This window comes from Amblyomma mixtum, chromosome 4 (genome assembly GCF_055824585.1).
Source record: "Amblyomma mixtum isolate Tamu chromosome 4, ASM5582458v1, whole genome shotgun sequence".
NCBI classification, from domain to species: domain Eukaryota; kingdom Metazoa; phylum Arthropoda; class Arachnida; order Ixodida; family Ixodidae; genus Amblyomma; species Amblyomma mixtum.
This window is the reverse complement of record NC_143015.1, coordinates 44,143,551-44,163,689: the sequence shown is the minus strand read 5'-3', so window position 1 is coordinate 44,163,689 and position 20,139 is coordinate 44,143,551.

Genomic DNA, 20,139 nt, shown 5'->3' with positions numbered 1-20,139 from the left:
TCAAACGTAACTACCGCCGGAAACACGCTGAAGGCTCAAAACCTAGCGTAGTATTGCTTTCGCAATAAAAGCGGCTAAGGTGTCCCCTGCTGGTTACAATAGACAACGGCGACGCCGCAAAACGCAGAAACGGGCGCCCAGGAGCTGCGCTTTAAAATGACAGCCGCTACTTCGCAAGAGAGCAGAATCCGGTAACCGAATATTTCGAAGACGGAGGCAGTGGATACAACTTCGATGAAACCGCCGTGATCGGAAACGAAACAAATTTCCAAAAAGGGCTCTTACTTGAATCTTGACACATTCAAACGTCCCCAAATATTGTGAAATTGCACCAAGGAAAGCATGCCAGCTGTATACAAACAGGCACTTCGCTGTGCAGCCTACAGAAGAAGAGAAGGCGCATCGACCATCATCACATAGCCCGGCAACATGACTCACAGCCTTATTTATTCATTTAGTTATCAAAGAACCCAGAGCGCCAAGGAATTAGAGTGGGTGGGGGGGGGTACATTAAGAAATACATACACTAGAGAATTTATGAAACATGTGCTCCCAGGCAGAGTAAAAATATAAAAATAGAAAAAAACACAAAAGAAATGTAAAGTGCGAGACATGAACATATATTTACAACATAGAAAAGAAAGCATCATTTGATGCAGTCCCACGACATCACTCGGCAGCCTATTCCATTGCCTAATGGATTTAGGAATGAAAGATATTCTTAACAATTCATATTTTTCGCATTTTTCTGCACCTTAAAATCATGGTCAACACGCTTAGATTTGTAATAAGGCTGTTGCAAATACTTCTGACGTTCAACACGACTAGCTGAGTGATAAACAGAATAAAAAAGCTTCAAAAGTAGTTTTATTCGGCACGTGAGGAGCAATTCCCAGTTGAGTGCTTCTTTCGCACGCGATGCACTCAACTGAGACCCACATGTGCCAGATACAAAACAAGAGGCAATGTTGTGCACCCTCTGTCACTTATCTTTATCTCGAGCAGTCGGCGGATCCCAAACCGTACACGCGTATTTAAGAGTCGATCTCACATACATCTTGAAAGAAGTCCTGGCGTGACATGGGACAAGTGCTTGCATTTCGGCAAAGGAGCCTTAGTGTTTTACGTGCTTTATCAGTGACATAGTGGACATGACGGCGCCAGTTCAAGTCAGCAGTGAAATACACACCTAAATATTTAAATTCGAATACCGGTTCCAAAAGGCCTATGTTTAATAACAGATGAGTGCACGTCAAGGATTTTATTTGTTGTAATGTTCACGTGAACTATTTTAGAAAAATTCAAATTCATGTTCCATTTAACTCATCACTCCGAGATTCTATTCAGGTCATTCTGAAACGTTTCAACACCGCGATCACAAGTGACTATAGAGAACGCATTCATTGAGGTCATTCTGAAAAATTTCAACATCGCGATCACAAGTGACTATTCTGTAAAGAACGCAACCATTCGCAAATAACCGCATTTGAGACCCTTTTCCGTCACCGATATAATTGACATAGAGCAAGAACAACAGTAGCCCCAACACGGATGCTTGGGGAACACCGCAGCCAACTTGCACCATTTGAGACCGAGCGCCACTTACAACTACAAACTGTTGACGTAAATATAGTTAATCCTTCACCCATGATATAACTTGAGGGATATTGTAAAATGCCGTCTTCTTAATGAGTAAGCAATCAGTTATAGCGCGAAGGCTTTTTTAAAATCCAAAAACACACAGTCCACACTCAGCCGCTTGTCCAATGCCCCTCCAGGTTATGCAGAAATTCAATCAACTCTGCCACCGGCGGAGTAATACGTAGTAATCCGTTGTAGCAGATAGTGTGCGCGTATTTTTATTTCTGCGGGCTTATTTTGCGGCTATATTATCTGCGAAGGAAACTATGTATTCACGGAAACCTGAAAAAACAAAATAAAGCGAAAGCTCCACGGAGCTGGCTGAAAGGCACTCAACGCGTTGGTCGACTCCGCCCACCGTACGGGGAGAATTCAAAAAATAAAGGTGGGAGCCGGACATTAATTCGATTTAATTAGGAAAATCGGCCATACAGGGCAATAAGTCGAAGTTTCTAAGAATGCTCGAAACGTGCAGATTGAGTTCCCGCGGCAAAAAGACGAGTCCAGATTCCTCTTCACTACACCTTTATGGTACTGGTATAGAAATATTGAAGGTTAATGGTCCATTACTCCAATATGTAGCAAAGTCATTCTTTTATAGTGTTTGCATTGCTTGGATCGAGCAGTTAAGGCTTTCATGAAAAACGAATGGAAACGCTTTTGGCAATAGCAAAAACGTTAATAGAAAAACAATTCAAGAATGTCCACTGGAGACGTCTGGATATATTGATTGTTACAATGAAATAGTACAGTAAATGAAAGAATTGCGCTCATACTCTTTGGTGTTAAGAAATATTATTGTTCAGCATTGTTGGACGTGATATGAGGACAGTAGAAGGAGTGCTTTGAAGATAATCTCCTGATAGATTTTTCGGGCCTGTAGTTTGGTATGCTTTGCTATTGTTCAATGAGAACGATTGAGCGTGCGGTACCAATCGTAATTGGGATGCTCTTTTCTTAAAGCTGTGCAGTAGAAAGAAAAGATAGGTTCACAGTTTGCGCCTAAATAAAGCCTTGAGCTGAGTATATCTGTCCAAAATACTATCGTACCAAAACGTTACCATCAGCCTTCTCTCTCCTTCACCTACATACGTCTCTGGGAAATGGAACTAATTTTAAGAACCAGGATATCGGCTGCCATTATGCGTGCTGGGGCAAAAGCAGATTTGCTGTGATAAGCTGCGTGCTTTATTCTCTGCATATCTGGAGTAAATAACGAGCTTTAGCCGAAGCCGACACCTATCGCCGGGGCTAAGATCGAAACCGAACTTCATCGAAGACTAGGATAACGCCCTCCAGGACAGCATTCAATTCCCGCTCCCCATCTGGCTACAGTGCCGCAGCTGCACACGGAAGCAAGCCCCCCTCACCCCCGATAGCGCTGCGTTCTTTCGCGCTGAAAACCGCAATCCGGACCACAGCGCCGGAGTATGTGACCCCTAGTTAAAACCACGAACCCACTGCTGCGAAGAACAGGTATCTTAACGGAGCATAGAAGGCAGAATCTAGCCTTTAGAAGATTTTAACGGCACGAGAAATGAGAACAACAAGGAATTGGACGATTCAGATGTTTATGTTTACATTCCAGTGAAAAGTTGTTCTATTAATTCGAAGAATAAAAAATTATGAGTGCCAAGCGGACGTCACTCATGGCCGCCGGAAAAAAAAATCTCTTCGCGTGTTTACATTTTTTTGAAGAATTTGAGGGGCGCCGACTGTAGCGAACTCCTTCAATTGAACTGATCAAGGTTATTGAAATTTGCTTCGTGTGACAAGGGCTGTGAACTAGAATAATGATATTTCCTCACCCATATATTATTGTCAAAAGTCAATACCATTAGGTTCCCGTTATCCATATTAGCGGTAGATATTTAAACGGTTTTTCAAGCTCAACAGACTTGGTGAAAATAATGAAGAAATATAAACTCAGTCAGTGCAGAATATAGCAAACTCTATCTTACTCCTAAGGGAGTAATTACTCACTGAAATCCACCCGAGCGCAGCCTTACGGCTACAAAGGAAAGCTATACAGCTTTCTCAGAAACTTCGTAGTTAAAGAAAAATAAACTTCAATTCAAATAATGCGAAATAAACTTCAATTCAATTCAGTTCAATTTCTTGGATGAAACTTCAGGCTGCGATTGCTCCGCCCTCATCACTACGGCCTCCGTCAACCATAGGCATCTTGTTGGTTCTTCCCATGGGAGCTAGCCACCTTAGAGCTGCACATTTCTCCGCTCTCGCCGCAAGCTCCTTAGCCACATGACGACTCTTCGCCTTGCCCCCTATCTTTATCTTCCCTCCCGCACTTTCGTTTTTTCTCCTTTGCTCTAATAGTGTGCATCGACTTGTCGCTCTCCAGTTTGCGACCTGCTAATTGCGGCAAATGGCGGCCGCCTGCGAAGGCTGGCAGCTGGCAATAAAGTGCATTTCATTGAAATGAAACAAAAAGAATAAGAATATATTCAGTAGTTGGGATGCAGTAAAATAATTCGATATGTAATTAGGTCTATCGGCTTACGCTGGATTCGAAGGTAGAATGGAGGATTACAAGTGATAAAGAAAAGCTATGAGATTTTTTGCTCTAAAAAAGCCACCAGCGATGAATGCTCTTCATGAAGTGGAGCGTGCGTTAGCATTACTGTCCACCTGGCATTTGCGCCTCTCGTACCTAGCTTCAGCTCTTAGAAGACCGATCTGCGCCTTTGAATACGCGTTCACGACGGATTAATAGTATAGGAAGGCTACACAAAATTCCTGAATGTGAGGAAGAAGATTAAAGTTTATTGATGAGTGCCCGGACATCCATCTGCCGGGCACCCAACGCAGCCCGTGATCCAACACCATTCCCACTTCGAGTTGCTAATAAATTCTCTTTTGAAACGAAAAGCTTCACTGGACTAGTCAACACCTCGCTTCGCGTGAACCGGATCCCAGGTTTTTTCGCGTACCTCTTTGTTAGCTGTTTTGTTTACATCAATCGATGCAATTAGTTGTCTGGAGAAGCTATTGTTCCACTTTGAAACCCGAGATGAGGACAAATTTTGAACCTTGAAGTTGCTGTTGAAGCTTTATAGCTGCCATTTTTATCAGTATGGATGCGCAAGCTTGTATGTTAACATGGAAATAGTTCTTTGTTAAAAATCTACTATAGCTCCGCTGTTCCCAAAAGACCGGAGCCTAGCCTTTTGAACTTCAAATTACGTCCCGGATGGCCGGTGGCTTCGTTTGGAACCCCGGAGTCATGAAAAGTTTTCTTAAAATTTGAAATTCATCTGTCACGTGTATAAATTTTCTTTGTAGCTGCATGGCAACGGTTTGGTCGTTACAGATCAGTAATTACTTGCTGGTTAATGTTATACAGTAATTGCATTTGTACATAATGTGATTATATCGTGTACATATAATGTTCCTATATGTCCATGGATGACTAACGACATCCTAGACATACTGAAATAGAATGAAAAATACCCTAACAAATGGAAACAGCCTAAAACTAACCATTCTTTAAGCCAGTTTAGGCGCTTTCCGAACCTGTTATTATGGTTGCTACGCAAAAGTAAACTAGAATATTAATCATCTCTCTTTTGAGATGGTAATGGCAACATGAATAAAATCTGAAACATTGTAAGAGGTGGAATTGGGCTTCGTTCAGAGCAGCGTATATTACCTGATTTAATTGATCAAAAAAGTGCTGGTGGGTTTAATGACTATTTTATAAACATTGGACCTCAAAGAGCCACTCAGCTACCTCCAGTTACTGATCCTATTCCCTCAATAAAATCAATAGTGAATCGTTTTGTAATATATGATGCAAGGATAGATGAAGCAACAACGGTGGTTAGGAGTTCAGAGCAAATATGGCTGCTGGACTCGATCAAATTCCTGTAAAATTAATTAACGATGACATTGATATGTTACTAGGCCTCCCTATCTACTTAATCACTCTCTTGAAAGGGAAATATACCCTGATAACTTAAAAATAGCGAAGGTCGTTCCAGTTTTTAAGGAAAGAGATCACTCTCATCCATCAAGTTATAGAGCAATACCAATTATTAGTGCTTTCAATACAGTCTTAAAAAGGATACTGTATACAAGTATAAACAAATTTGTATACGAATGCAATGTGCTTAGCCCCCATAAACACAGTTTCAGAGCTCGTAAATCTCTTCCTCTTTCTCCTGCAATCCTCTATCTCATCTTTTTCTGGAATCCTCTTCCTCTATCTTCCTGCAATCCTTAAGTATTCCCAACCTTTAATATAAGCTGGCGATACCGCTCATCCTTTATAGGAGAGTGTTTGGAAGAAATAGAGTATATAATAAATGCAGATATTGACAATGCTTTTACGCGGTTGGCGTCCAATCAATTAACCCTTAATCTCGGTAGGACTAAATGTACAGTTTTCCATTCCAGAGAGAAAGCAACTGAATACTGATCAACTGCGCACATCTTTACGCGGCAGAAAACTACAACTTGGATGTTGCAAATATTTATGCATTTTATTTGAATCAGACATGCACTGGAAGACAAACATTAAACACCTTTGTTCGAAGCAAGCATACGCATGCTGTTTTACTTAAAGCTCGTGAATGCTTCCAATGTCCTATTATACACATTCTTTACTCTTCCTTTTTTCATAGTCACCTCTCTGACGGCATTGAGTCTTGGGGTGCCACTTTCACAACTTATCTCGAACCTATAATTTGTCTAAAAAAACGTGCATTACGAATTACTGCATATTAAAGTCGCGGTCATTCCAGCAGATCCCTGTATAATTCTGTCCATGTGCTGACATTCAATGTGTTATACGAGTTGAAAAATGCACAAACTTTACACAGAATCTTAGAGATCAATGATCCTCTTCCCATAGCTTTGTTTAAACTTCCATTACGGAATACAAGAGCTGCAGCTAATCATAATTTTGACCGGCCTCTATTTCATAATGTGAACGGGCAAAGGGGCATAGAATTTAACGGAGCCCTGGTTTGAAATTTTTTGTCAGTACACATCAAGCAAGCCTGTAACTTTAATTCAGCTATAAAGAAATACTTTTTTCAAGCCTACTGTGATGCTTAATTGAAACTGTGACTGAAAATTATTGCATTGCTTATGCTCTGTGCATCAAAAATTACTTTTTTGTATTAATTACTTTCCTGCTCTGCTGCTGTGATAGAATTTATATCATGTGTCATTACTAGACTCTTTACTAGCCCTCATGATGTAAAAAATAGCGCACTAGCCAATGTATATTGGTCCAGCAACTGTTTTGTATTTTGAAAGGAATTCTGCAAATAAACAACGCATGAATGAAAGAATGAATGAATGAATGAAAACAGCACCCATTTCGATCAGCCGTGTAGGTCTTCGAGCATGTTTAGCAATTTAGACGCACTATTACTTATCAAAACAATGACCGCAAAATCTCAGTGCGCGAAGGAAATCTCAGATTTTATCCACAACTCCCAATCCAGTTCTTAAATACCTACTGCAAACACGGCAGCATAGCACTGGAGAGATCGTATTTCCTGACAGCTTACTAATCGATATTTTATCACTTTTGAACAATCTCTGGCTCGGACAGGCCGCCATTATAAACTGAACCTGGCAAGATTTAGCGCTAGGAACTTCCGCCGAGGTTACCAGCTTCCTTGCTGCGTGACAAGATAATTTTGAGAAATAAGGTGAGTGTGAAAGAAACACTGAGCAGTTGCAACTTGCCTGGAAAGTCTGCGACGCTCAGTGAAGCCTTGTGCAGCGAGCAAAGTTTTGGGCCTTCAATGTGGCATCAACGTCCTCCCTGGAATTCAATAAAACTGTTCACAAAACTCGAACCCCGCGAGCGTCACAGCAAGAAAAAAAGTTTGAAAATACAAAGTAAATATTTTTTACCTGATATATGATGTTTTGATGGCAATATTTACGGCAAAAGCAGCTGTGTCGTTGTCGAAAATGTGGCAGTGCTATTATACTGATGTGCACAAAAGTGATTATAGCGCTCGAGCGATGAACTGGAGATCAAATTGGGGTCATTCAAGTGCAGCGTTGGTTCGAAACACCGAATTGCGGAAACACCTTCCTATGGAACAGGATTCACCTCTCCTGCCTCTAAAACTTTATTAGTCTGGCTAGGCTGTGACTTTTATCACAAATATTTCATTTTATTACCACAATTAGATATGATTGCATAGGGGTGGAAGTAAAAAAATTCATTATGCTTGCCGCATGAGATCATTGCTGTGGTCATTTAAACTCTGATGAAAAACTGATGGGCAGGCTATTGCAGCTAGGTCGTGGGAAATATTACTCCACTCTGTTGCAGTAAATCAAAACTGAAGCTGGGAAAGTGCCTTGAGTAGCGTTGACAGGAAATTTTCTGACTGAATGGCCTTTGTGATTAGATATGCGAGTTAATGGAGTGACGTGCAGCGTTTTTTAAAGTGAAATTCAGGAAAAGTTTCTAAAACAAAGAGAACTAATACAATGACGATGAGTAAGACTTGTCATATCAGTGTCTCTTAATTGAAGATAACATAATGTATGAACAGTTACAGCAAATGAATCCAGTGGGGTGAGCTTAAACTGATATGAGTTTGCTTGGTTCATGGGGGTTTAACGTCCAAAAGCGACTCCGTCTATGACAGAAGCCGTAGTGAAGCCTTCCGGAAATTTGAAAGCCTGGGTTTTTTTAACCTGCACTCGCATCGCATAGTACACGGTCATCTAGGATTTCGCCTCCATCGAAATTCGACCACCAAGGCCGGGAACGAACCCGCGGATTTCGGGTCAGCAGCAGAGCGTCATACCTATTCATCCACTACGTTTCGGTCAAATTATGTATTTCTAGGTGTGAGATTTAATGCTTTGAAGCCATTGCGAAAGCCTCAAAAAACCGTATGATCTGTTAGCAGACGGAAGCGTATTTTTTACGGGTGTCCGCCAAATCAGATCCTGGCACAGTGTAAAGCTCAGGTACAGTGGTGAGCAGCCTTGTCTAGAGCGCTCGGGCGGTGCACTTCCTTGCAAACAAATTCAGATTTTGTGGCAGCCTCTAGGGTCCAGCTGCAACGCTTGCACGGAAGTAGCGCCAGATAGCCTCGTAAACAAAGCAGGCACGAAAACTTTGCCCTGTAATGAGGGGCTGCTCTCTAATTTCGGTTTTTGTTACCAAGTGCGCACTGCTCAAGCGCTCTAGACAAGGCTGCTCACCACTGTACTTTTAAGAGTGTATACGATATAGCTGCACTTTATGAAATGAGTAAGTAGAAAGGTAGGCATTGAGCGGGTAGCGAAAAAGGAAAAATTTACGTTATTTGGGTATAAGCTACATGACCAAACTATCTCACCATGCATGCGCAAGATTAACAACATTATGGAGCTGCGATTAATGAGAGGTGTGAGTAATTGCGTTATAGATAACGCCGTTGTCTGCGAATAGCCGAGAAAATTAACGTAGTTTTAGGGTGGGTTGCTTATATAGGCACTGAACTAGAGGGCAGGTAGTACGGGAATCTTTGGAACATCTTTTCCTACTGCAAGAGAGGTGAAGTTTTGGCCATAAAAAAGGAAAATGTAAATAAACAAAGAGTGCGACCCGCTTGACCGCTCAAAAAAAGCTTGTGGATTGGATCGGTTAATGTGATGAACATTATAAACCGACACGGGCTATTAGGGACACCGTTATAAAGGGCTCCAGATAATGCCGACCGCTTCGGCTTTTTTGTCTCTCACAGATATCGCACACTACACAGGCCTCGAACATTTCACCGCACTCGAAATGCGACCACCGAGCCTGCATAGATTCCGCACTTCCTGGGTCAGCCCTGACTGCCATTGCCACTGAGCTGCGCAAGCAGTTCCAAAGGGTGTGCACGTATGCGCTATTCACACTGAAGTATCGAGCTCGAGCATAAAACAAAAAATGTGCCCGATTATTTGAAATCACAATTCACTTACTTGAGTGAAAGTGAAAGGAACAATGAGTAGCTGACAGTTTACTCGAAAGACTCCACCCATTAGTTAATGCTAAAATGCACAACCTTCTTTTCAAATACACAGTTCCTGCAAGACAATGGTCATCTCAAAAGCCCCACACATAATTTTTTTTTGAATTATTTTTCTTACTGCTCAAAAAGTGAGGACTAGCGCCGTATGTGCGGAAACATTGATCTGCGCCCAACTTCTTTGAGGACATAGGAAAACAGAGCCAAAGTCTCCAAGCAATTCTGGTATTGTATAATTGTGGTCTTGCTAACGCAGCACAAGAAACTTATCATCAGACAGCTACCAGTTGAGGAAACAGAGCCTACATCTCCAATCATTATTGGTGTCGAGGATCGTGGTGTTGCTAACGCTGCACTGTAAACATGGCGCCAGACAGCCAAAACATGAAGAAACACAGCCTACATCTTCGCGCATTTCTGATGTCGTAGGAATGTGGTGTGGCTAACGCTGCACTATAAAGACGTCGCCAGACAGCCAAAAAAAAAAGAGCATACAGAGCCTACATCTCAGAGCGTTTTTGGTGTCGTAGGAATGTGGTATTGCTGATGCGGCACTGTAAACATGTCACCAGACAGCCACAACTTCAGGAAACAGAGCCTACATCTGAGAGCATTTTTGGTGTCGAGGATCGTGGTGGTTCTAACGCTGCAGTGCAAACATGTCGCCAGACAGCGAAAAGATAAGGAAGCAGAGCTGACATCTCTGAGCATTTTTGGTGTCGCAGGAATACGGTGTTGCTAGCGCTGCACTATAAACATGTCGCCAGACTGCCACAACTTGAGGAAACAGAGTCTACTTCAAGCTTTTTGGTATCGTAGGAATGCAGTGCTCTAAACGCTGCACTATAGACATGTCGCCAGACAGCCACAGCATGAGGGAACAGAGCCTACATCTCCGAGCGTTTCTGGTAGAGTAGGAATGTGGTGGTGCTAAGCTGCACTATAAAGATGTCGCCAGAGAGCCAAAACGTTTGGAAAGAGAGCCTACATCTCCAAGCATTTTTGGCGTCGTAGAAATGTGGTGCGGCTAATTCCCTTGTCACATTGCAGAAACACAACAATGACATCAACCAGACACGTTCGCAAGCGAGTCGTCAACAAGTCATCTAACCAACTCACCCCACAACTTCTTGTCCCACTGCACGAACGGTACAGATCGGAGACAGGCTGCTGTGGTGCTGCCTCTGTATGGCAGCTTTCGGAAACCAGAACAATAAACAAACAACGTTCGTGGACCCGGTTGGCCATGTTCGCCGGCCGGGCGAATTTCCTGGAGCCACTGCACCAACCAAAGCAAGCACTCTGCGGTGGTTCACCGCCCCTGTATAGGGGTTACACGTAGTATTGTGAGGGGAAGGGGCCAATAGGGCCCTACCCAATCAGCTCTGTGTGAAAAAATTTCATAGACGATAAGTGTGTTTCATCACCACTACCCCTTTACTGCCTTTAGTGCTTGGAAACGTCATTTACAAAGAGCAAAAAGAGACGCTTCCTTTCGTTGCAATGCTGTCTGCCGCGGTACGGCGTCTTGCAGGCGGGCGCTTAAAAACGGGAATGCTGCCATGGCCACCGTCGACTGGCAGATCGCCGTGAAGCTCGTTTCCTACAATCCCTGTCGCATTCTTGTGAACAAGCGTAGACTTCTGACGAACGCGGCTCGGTAGGGAGTCAAAAGGTATGGCTTGTGCCTTGTGTAGGGTCTGCCTCGGCAGCGGACTCCAGCCGTTTCTAGACGGGGTTATGCGCGAGAACCCCTCACCCCCCCTGCAGGAGCCGGCAGACGAGTCTGCCAGTTGCTCGCGTGAACATGCTGCCGTCGTTCTCGTGCTGCCAGGAAAGTGACCTGATCGCGATGAATGGAGAGAGCTGCTTTCTATGAGATATAACCGACCCGAAATATCAACGGCATGACCTGAAGGAATCAAGAGATCGCTAGTTGGGACTCTATTCCACAGGTGAGCACCAGTTACCTCTCCTGCTATTTTTCGACTTGAGATGAACAAGAAAGCAGCGCTGCATTTTTTTTTCTTTGAGATCGCAATCAGAATAGGTTTACTGGGTTCCTATTTCCTTGCAAAAATGATCCGTATTATTACATATTTTTTACTACTCTGACAGTGCGGAACAAAGTCGATGAATCTGCCGAGGTTGTGGCGTGATTTCCAGTGACTGGCCAGGTTCATAATCCATTGTGGAACAGCAGGGCCAATTACGAAATGCGTAGAAGTGGACAAAGACCAGAGAAAGTATACTTGTGTAGCCCGTGTTTAATTTCCCTTCAATCAAGGTTTCGAAAACGCCTTCCAGTCGATCATCCAGCGCGATTTCTATGCGATGGCGGCTCGTCGTCCGTGTGAGAATTGACCACACAATACAGCAGCAAGGCTACTCCTCAGCTCCCGCGCACGGTCGTAGTTCGTCCGATATTCTTCAAAACAGCCAGTAGCTACGGCAGCGCAAGGTGTCTCCAGTTTCGGCGGCTGTGCACGCGCAGCGATTGCGCAGGGCAGAGAGCACGTGAGCAAGAGCAGAGAAACGGCGAGGAACGCGACTCAAGTGTCTTTACCTGGTGTGACAGAGTTTCTGAGCAGGCGGCGCCCATCGGACAAACACATGCTGGCGGGTGACAGCGACACGTTCCCTCATTGTTCATGTTGACGCGGTGTGACAGGATCGCCATCCCGACGAAACCACTCTTTTGCCGGACGGGTTGGCTGACTGTTTCTGCACTGCGACTCGGCTTTAACGCTGCACTATGAGCATGTCGGCAGAGAGCCACAGTATGAGGAAGCAGAGAGTGAAGTTCGCGGTGCTGTATTTTGTTTGCCGCATCCGGTCGTCTTAGTGGAATGCCCATTACGTCCTTTTTCTTGGGCCCTCCGCAGAACCGCACAGAAAGTGGTCAGCAACCCAGCGGGAGAAGGGGGGCGCCGAATTGCGGGGGATTACGGGAGACGTCAAACTCCCCTCATGGACGGAGTCGTTAGGTCGCATCCTGGGTGCACGCGTTTACGGCGAGGCGAACCCGCGGCACAGTGCTTGGCTTTGTGCCATCATGTCTGCAGCGGCGTGCTTTGACATATTGTCACGCTAGCTGCAGGCATGAGGAGCGACGATGAGAAACAGATGGATTGAAGTGGCTTTCCTGGAACTTGGGTCAACCCGACGTTGGGAAAGTGGGAGTGTTCGCGAGGCTCGCGGCGGGAAAGCGTAATTCTCAAATCGTGATGGTGGAAATTGTACATATGTGTACATTGTCGCGATGGGTTACCTTCTTTCCCCAATTGCTGATTGGTGGTGTTTTCCTTTCCCCAATAAGTTATTGGGTGGATGTTTGTGCATTGACCTGATTGGTTATTCTCCCCACCGAGGGCGGGGACATAGGGTTTAAAACCAGCTGTTTCGGCAGGACCGAGGGCTGGTTTCGTCACATAGAGTCAGTCAAGTGTAAATATGTTTTCTCCTTGCTTGTATCTTCCGTTGTGCTTTTAATTGTTGTAAAAAGTTAACCTCTCCCCTCGAGGTATCTGACAGTTGAAGACTTTTAACTGGCGCAGTCGCGACAGGATTTGCTCGGTCTTTCTGCTCGAGGTATGTGACGGAGGGGCGGAGGATCAAGTTGGTGGACAAGCTGCAGAGCGGTACGTCCTAAAGGAGGAACGTCAGCGTCATAGAGTGACGTTGGAAGCTTCGGAGTCTGCTGGTCAATGTCAACGGGACGTAGGAGGCTCAAGTCAGCGAGGAGCTGAAGGAGCCAGACGACCGACGTGTCGTGGAGGTACCAAGTCCGTGAGCTGCGGAAGGAACCAGGCGTCCGCGTTGAGGTTCAAGAGAAGAACCAGGCGACCAGCGAGTCAAACGAGGCAGGCGGTTCAAGTCAGCGAGCTTCTGTGAGAGCCGGGGCTCAACTCATCCGCATCGAGGAGCCCGCTGTCGTCACTCAGGGCGGCGAGATCACCGCGGCAGAGCAGAGCAACTAGTTACAAGGTAGGAAACCTTTCTGCTTCCTCCGAATCCACCATGGCTGTGTAGTTGTAACGTTACATGTCGGGAGTAGCCATCACGAATGACAAAGACATGGATGTCGCGGGGGGTGATCTAGGAAGTGCATCGCAATTGCCATCGACAGAGCAAATGTCTGAAGGCATGCAAGCCGCACTGGCGGCGAAGGAGCACAGTGAAGAAACTTTTGAACTCGAAAAGTTGAAGCTGACAGTCGAACTGGAAAGGATAAAACTCATGCAGATGCAACTGCGACCACTAGTGGACCAACAGCATGGACAGAGGTCGGGCGTGAGGATGGGCGAATATGCAAAAGAGCTGAAAGCAGTGCTGGCCCCTGTGCCAGAAAAGCATCCTATGGTGCCCGCATGGCTTCCGGACGAACCCTGAAGGTTCCGGACGAAATTCGCGGAGCTATTTTATTGCCATTTCTAAACGAAAAAATGAGGGAATTTGTGGCTAGTGTGTCCGAGGGAACGGTGATGTCGTACCCGGAGTTGAAGGACAGAGTTTTGAAAGAACTCAAAATGACTCCTAACGAATATAAGCGGTTGTTCCTGGCAGTTCATAAGGAGCAAGGGGTCTCGTGGCATCAGGTGGCGACCAAGCTAGAGACAATGTTTATGTACTGCATGGAAAGTCGAGAAGTGGAAAGCTTGGAGGATCTGAGGGATCTGATAATTGCAGATCGTTTGAAACAAATTCTGTCGGACGAGGTTCATGCCTACGTCATGCAGAACGAGAGTCAAAACTGGCTTACAGCAGATGAAATTGTCGCATTAGCTGAAACTTTTGAGGAAAGCCGTCGAGTAGGGAAAGCACGGGAGCGTCACGAAGGTCCCAAACAGATGCCGCAAGGGGGGGAGAAACGGGAAAGGCAGCAATCAATCCAGGCCCCTAGCGATAGAAAGAAAAATAGACTCGCAGGAGTTAAGTGTTTCAGCTGTAAGAAGTTCGGGCACATCTCCAGTCACTGCCCAAATGCGCAGCAAGGCCAAGGCGCGACAGCCGTTAAGAATGATGGGAGTAAGCTGGTAGCCCGAGCCGAAATGATAAGCCCAGATAAGCTGGAAGTGCAGCCTGACGGAAGAAGGAAGCCCAATCAAGCTCTATGACCTGGGTAGGCTTAAAAATCGGGGATAGCCGGGTGAGAGCGTGTGTGGATTCAGGGGCTGAAATAACTGTGCTAAAAGCAGAGACCGTTCCTGCAGCCTGTTGGGGTGAAAGCTCCGGCAAAATAAAACTGAGAGGTGCTTTCGGCCAGACAGTAGATGCTGACCTGAAGTACATACCGATGTCTCTAGACGGAAAAGGGGAAACGGTCAATCAACAGGTGTCGACGCTGTGCGCAGTCACACCAGCGCTAGCTGAAGGAGTAGGAGCGTTGCTCACGCCGGACACACATATACTGCTAAAACAGGCTGAAAAGAAGCAGGCGAAAGAGGCACACGAAAGGACTGCACTTGAGCTAGAATTGAGCACCGTAAACGGATTAGATGGAAACGAATCTAAGGCTGCGGTAGAGTTTGAGGAAGAGGAGAATGCGGAGCCGGCAGTAGCCGCAGCCTTCGCCATAGCTCAGGAACCAGAAATGTCGCAAGATGCATCCTCTTCTCCGGATTTCAAAGCGGAGCAGCGAGACGATGTTTCTTTGCGAGAAGCATGGAGGCAGGCAGAGGAAAACACTCACGGGATGAAGGTACATGAGGGCCTGCTTTTTCATGAAGAGAAGGTTGATGGACAACTGTACAAGCATTTAGTGCTACCAGAATCTCGGAGACGAGAAGTGTTAGAGTTGGCTCATGACAGACCAAGCGCTGGTCATTTCTCGTAGAAAAAGACTAAGCAGAGACTTACAAGCGCTTTCTTTTGGCCGACGATGTTAGCCGATGTTAAGAAATATTGTCGTAGCTGCCACACTTGCCAGCTGTTCTCGCATACAACATTCAGAGATCGAGTACCAATCACACCGTTGACCAGGCCGGAGATGCCTTTTCAGGTAGTGTACTTGGATTGTATAGGACCACTTGAGCCAGTATCGGCACGCGGGCTGCGCTACGCGTTAAGCGTTGTCGATTTGTGCACGAGGTGGGCGGAAGTGGTGCCGCTAAAGAATCTCACAGCGAAGGCTACGTGTCAGGCGCTAATAGAGATCCTCACTCGATATGGAATACCTGAGTTAATATGCTGCGATCAGGGGACCAACTTCGTCTCGAAATTAACCCAGGAACTAATGGAACGCCTTGGGGTTAAGATGCGCTTTTCCACACCAGAGCACCCCCAGAGCAATGGGATCGTAAAACTCCGAGCCTTTCACAGTGTATGGACGGAGCACAGAAACGGAGACAGGGGTCAGGGAGTGACTAACGCGAGGGGCGACTGCATTCGTCACGTTTCCGCAGCTGAAGGGAAGGTCAGGCGAAGGCGACCCCGAAGGGCGCGGCTGATAAGTTAATCCCTTAACACAAAGCAGAGGGGACTTGTGCTTGTCGTTTTTTTTTTGTTGTGAGCAGTTGAAAAGATGCTTTTGCAGTCGTGTGGGCACTGGGTAAACTAGATACGTGGCTATTCGGGGTGAAAGTGAGGGTCGCAACAGACCACAACCCACTCACCGATCTCATCCGCTCAGCGTCCACTATTGCACGGTTGATGCGCTGGTCACTAGCTTTGCAAAAGTATGACTTGGAGATTGTGCTCATCAAGGGTTCCCTAAAAAAATGTGCGGATGCACTCTCTCGCCTAGAGTGCGAGGAAGAGCTGTAATTGCCAGGCATGAGCAATCGTTTTGTTGCTCTTCTAGAGACCGCAGCACAGAGTAACCGATAGTGGTTGTATGTACTTGTTTGAAGGTAAACCTTACGACAGCCATTTCGGGGTGCAGGAGGTTGGGAGCCAACTGGCCAATTTTGGGGCCCAGATCTGACATGGTGGATTCTGGAATGTTCAGATTGGTTTCCAGCCTTTGTGAACGAATTGAACTAACCGCTATGTGCGCGTATGTGTACGTGTTGGTGGACTCACTGGACAACCAGCGCACGTGTGTGTGTGCGTGCGTGTGTATGCACTTTTGTTGTCGGACACCATGGCTGAACTTTAATGTCCCACTGACAACAAGTGTCTGTGTGACATTCTTGGTTCGGAAGAGTGAAGTTCGCGGTGCTGTATTTTGTTTGCCGCATCCGGTCGCGTTAATGGAATGCCCATAACGTCCTTTTTCTTGGGCCCTCCGCACAACCGCACAGAAAGGGGTCAGCAACCCAGCGGGAGAAGGGGGGCGCCGAATTGCGGGGGATTACGGGAGATGTCAAACTCCCCTCATGGACGGAGTCGTTAGGTCGCATCCTGGGTGCACGCGTTTACGTCGAGGCGAACCCGCGCCACAGTGCTTGGCTTTGTGCCATCATGTCTGCAGCGGCGTGCTTTGACATATTGTCACGCTAGCTGCAGGCATGAGGAGCGACAATGAGAAACAGATGGATTGAAGTGGCTTTCCTGGAACTTGGGTCAACCCGACGTTGGGAAAGTGAGAGTGTTCGCGAGGCTCGCGGCGGGAAAGCGTAATTCTCTAATCGTGATGATGGAAATTGTACATATGTGTACATTGTCGCGATGAGTTACCTTCTTTCCCCAATTGCTGATTGGTGGTGTTTTCCTTTCCCCAATAAGTTATTTGGTGGATGTTTGTGCAGTGACCTGATTGGTTATTGTCCCCAGCGAGGGCGCGGGCATAGGGTTTAAAACCAGCTGTTTCGGCAGGACCGAGGGCTGATCTCGTCACATCGAGTCAGTCAAGTGTAAATATGTTTTCTCCTTGCTTGTTTCTTCCTTTGTGCTTTTAATTGTTATAAAAAGTTAACCTCTCCAGAAGTGTCCTCTTGCAATGCGATTGAGCAATTCGAATCTGCAAGACGTCAAGAATCCTACAACAATCGTCTTCAACAGCAATTCCCCTCTACGAGATCTTAAAAGAGGATTTCAACTGGCGCAGCCGTAGAGGGGACATTTCACCTCAGAGCCTACATATGGAAAGCATTTCTGGTTTAACAGGATTGTGGTGTTGCTAAAGAACAATAAAGATGTTGCCAGACAGCCGCCGCTAATGTATAAAATTCGCGCCATCTGCCATTGCGCCAATTTTATACAAGCTTCCTCTGCTTATTCGCTATAAGCAAATACGATCGCTCTTGTCACCTGAGGTGTGCTGTGCGATGGGAATATCCGTTAAAAAAATCCATGTTGTCCAAAATGGACTAAAATTGTTCCGATATAGCTTTCCTCCAATCCCACGGGCTCCTCGGGGTCCTTAAATCTCGCGCACCATTTATAATGAACCAATAAGTGCGTTGAAATAGAATGGGACGTTCCATGTAAAACTTCTTTCTGTGTACAATATTTACTGCGACTCAATGGTCAGGGAAGCTGTGCTAGTCGCTTTGAGATAGCAAAGAAGCAAAGTGCTGTTATCGTGTTGTTTAGCCACCTGAAAATGCTGTGGTACACTGGGCACGGTGTTTCTGTATGTCACATACAAAGCAGTGACTTCTGCCTGGACATAGTTTTTTTTTATTTTTGCAAACTCATGGATCTTAGCTCCATTATTATATTATCGCAGCTTTTCCTACAGATTAGTTGCTCCAAATTCTCTGATTCGATCTTACGGAAATTTATTAGTAATGCCTGCTGTTGCAACTCTGACTAGTACTCATTAACTACATCAGTATTAAACTGCTTTCGGAAATAACATTTGCGCCTGAGCTTCGCTAAAACTTGCAGACGCTTCTGGATGGATGGATGGATGGATAGGAGCGCCCCCTTTGAAACGGGGTGGTGGCAATTGCCACCATGCTCAGCTTTTCTTTATTTATTATTTTTTTTGTTTACTGTGTTGGCAATTCTCATTAAGATTCTCCATCAACTTTGCCTACGGTTTCCTACTATTCTAACCTTATGCCACATGCTGTGTTTGCTGGATTCCGTCCCCTAGCGGTGACTTTTGTTGTAGTGCCCTAAAGTTCTACGACGTTTCTAAAATTGCACAAAGATATAAGGCCACGCAAAAAAAAAGACAGCTTAGTCAGTGTAGAACTGCATTAACGGACGGTGTCGTGAGACACCAAACACTTCGTGACCTTCAATTTTTGAACAAAGACGGTCGAAGCGTCTTGTATTTCAATCGTGGTGCCAACGGGCCGAGCTTGCTTAGCTTGGAGTACTCACTGATATGACGAGAGATTTGCTCCACTGCGGCATGCACCACGAACATATTTGTCGTCTTCTTGGTCTACACAAATCAAGCTTAATGAAAGCCGCCTGGGATACCAGGGCTGTGAACAAAAGCAATATAATTTGCTCGCAGATATTTTAATGCGAGAAAAGAGCACCATTAAGACACTTGTTGCAATATTAGAGGTAGCTATTTAGTCGATATGTCAAGCCAAAGCATGCTTGCTGAAAATGAAAAAAAGTAAAGAAAACCCGAATTGGCTCCTGCATTCTACTGCGCTAGTTAGCAAAGCTAAGGTTGCTGTGCGAAAACATTCACGAAAATGTTAAGAATACGAGGGAAAATTAATGAGATGGCGGCTAGTTCTGACTCACTTTAATAGACGCCGGCCGTAACTGAGGTTTATGCTCCAAAGCTCTGTGATTTAAACTTGGCTGCAGTGAAACCCCTGACGTTCAAGTGGGAGAAATATATTTCAGCGCAGAGGGGGGACACATGCACGGCAGATAACCACCTTTTTTGTGCTGAGTAGTGAGAGGACAGTTTAAGAGGCGTTGACCTCCGCATAATTTAGACGCTCAAAAAACAGCTGCCTACATACCACAGTGTTTACTTCACGTTCTGCTGGCTGCAATGAAGTGCAATTCGATTAACTGTTGCAATTAAGCATAAAATATTGAAAGAGATATTATTTCCAGCACCGCTAAAATGAGCACCCTGTAATTACTAAACAATGGCGCCCAAAATTCAGCGCTGTGCGAATAGAATACGCGTGTAGACCGCGCAATAGAAATTTGCTCCACAAGAGGCGAAATACGGGCTGGTTGGTACATTTTTGAAGAATTCGATAAAACAGCGCAACAGAAGATGAGACAAGAGAAGGACAGCGCTCGTATTTGTCCTTCTCTTGTCTCGTTTTCCGTTGCGCTGTTTTATCGAATTCTTAAAACAAATATGAATATCTTAAATATGAAATATGAAAAAGTGATCTCTCTAACGGGGTCAAATTTAGATATAAGAACTGCGAAAACAGCACTGAGTTGGTATTAGTCCAAATTGAGAACATATGTCAAATGCAGGTCTGCGCGTACAGCCGTACTTCGTACGCAGTACGAGGGAAACCTTTTAAAGTAATTGTAATGCCCTGCTCGTGCTGCGTTTTCATAAACTTACGCTGAGCTAAACCACCATTGCGCCGAACAAGTTAAATGCAGCGTTATTTACTGTTTCTTTTTTGGTTGTCGCTTCAAAACAAAGAAAAAACAAACA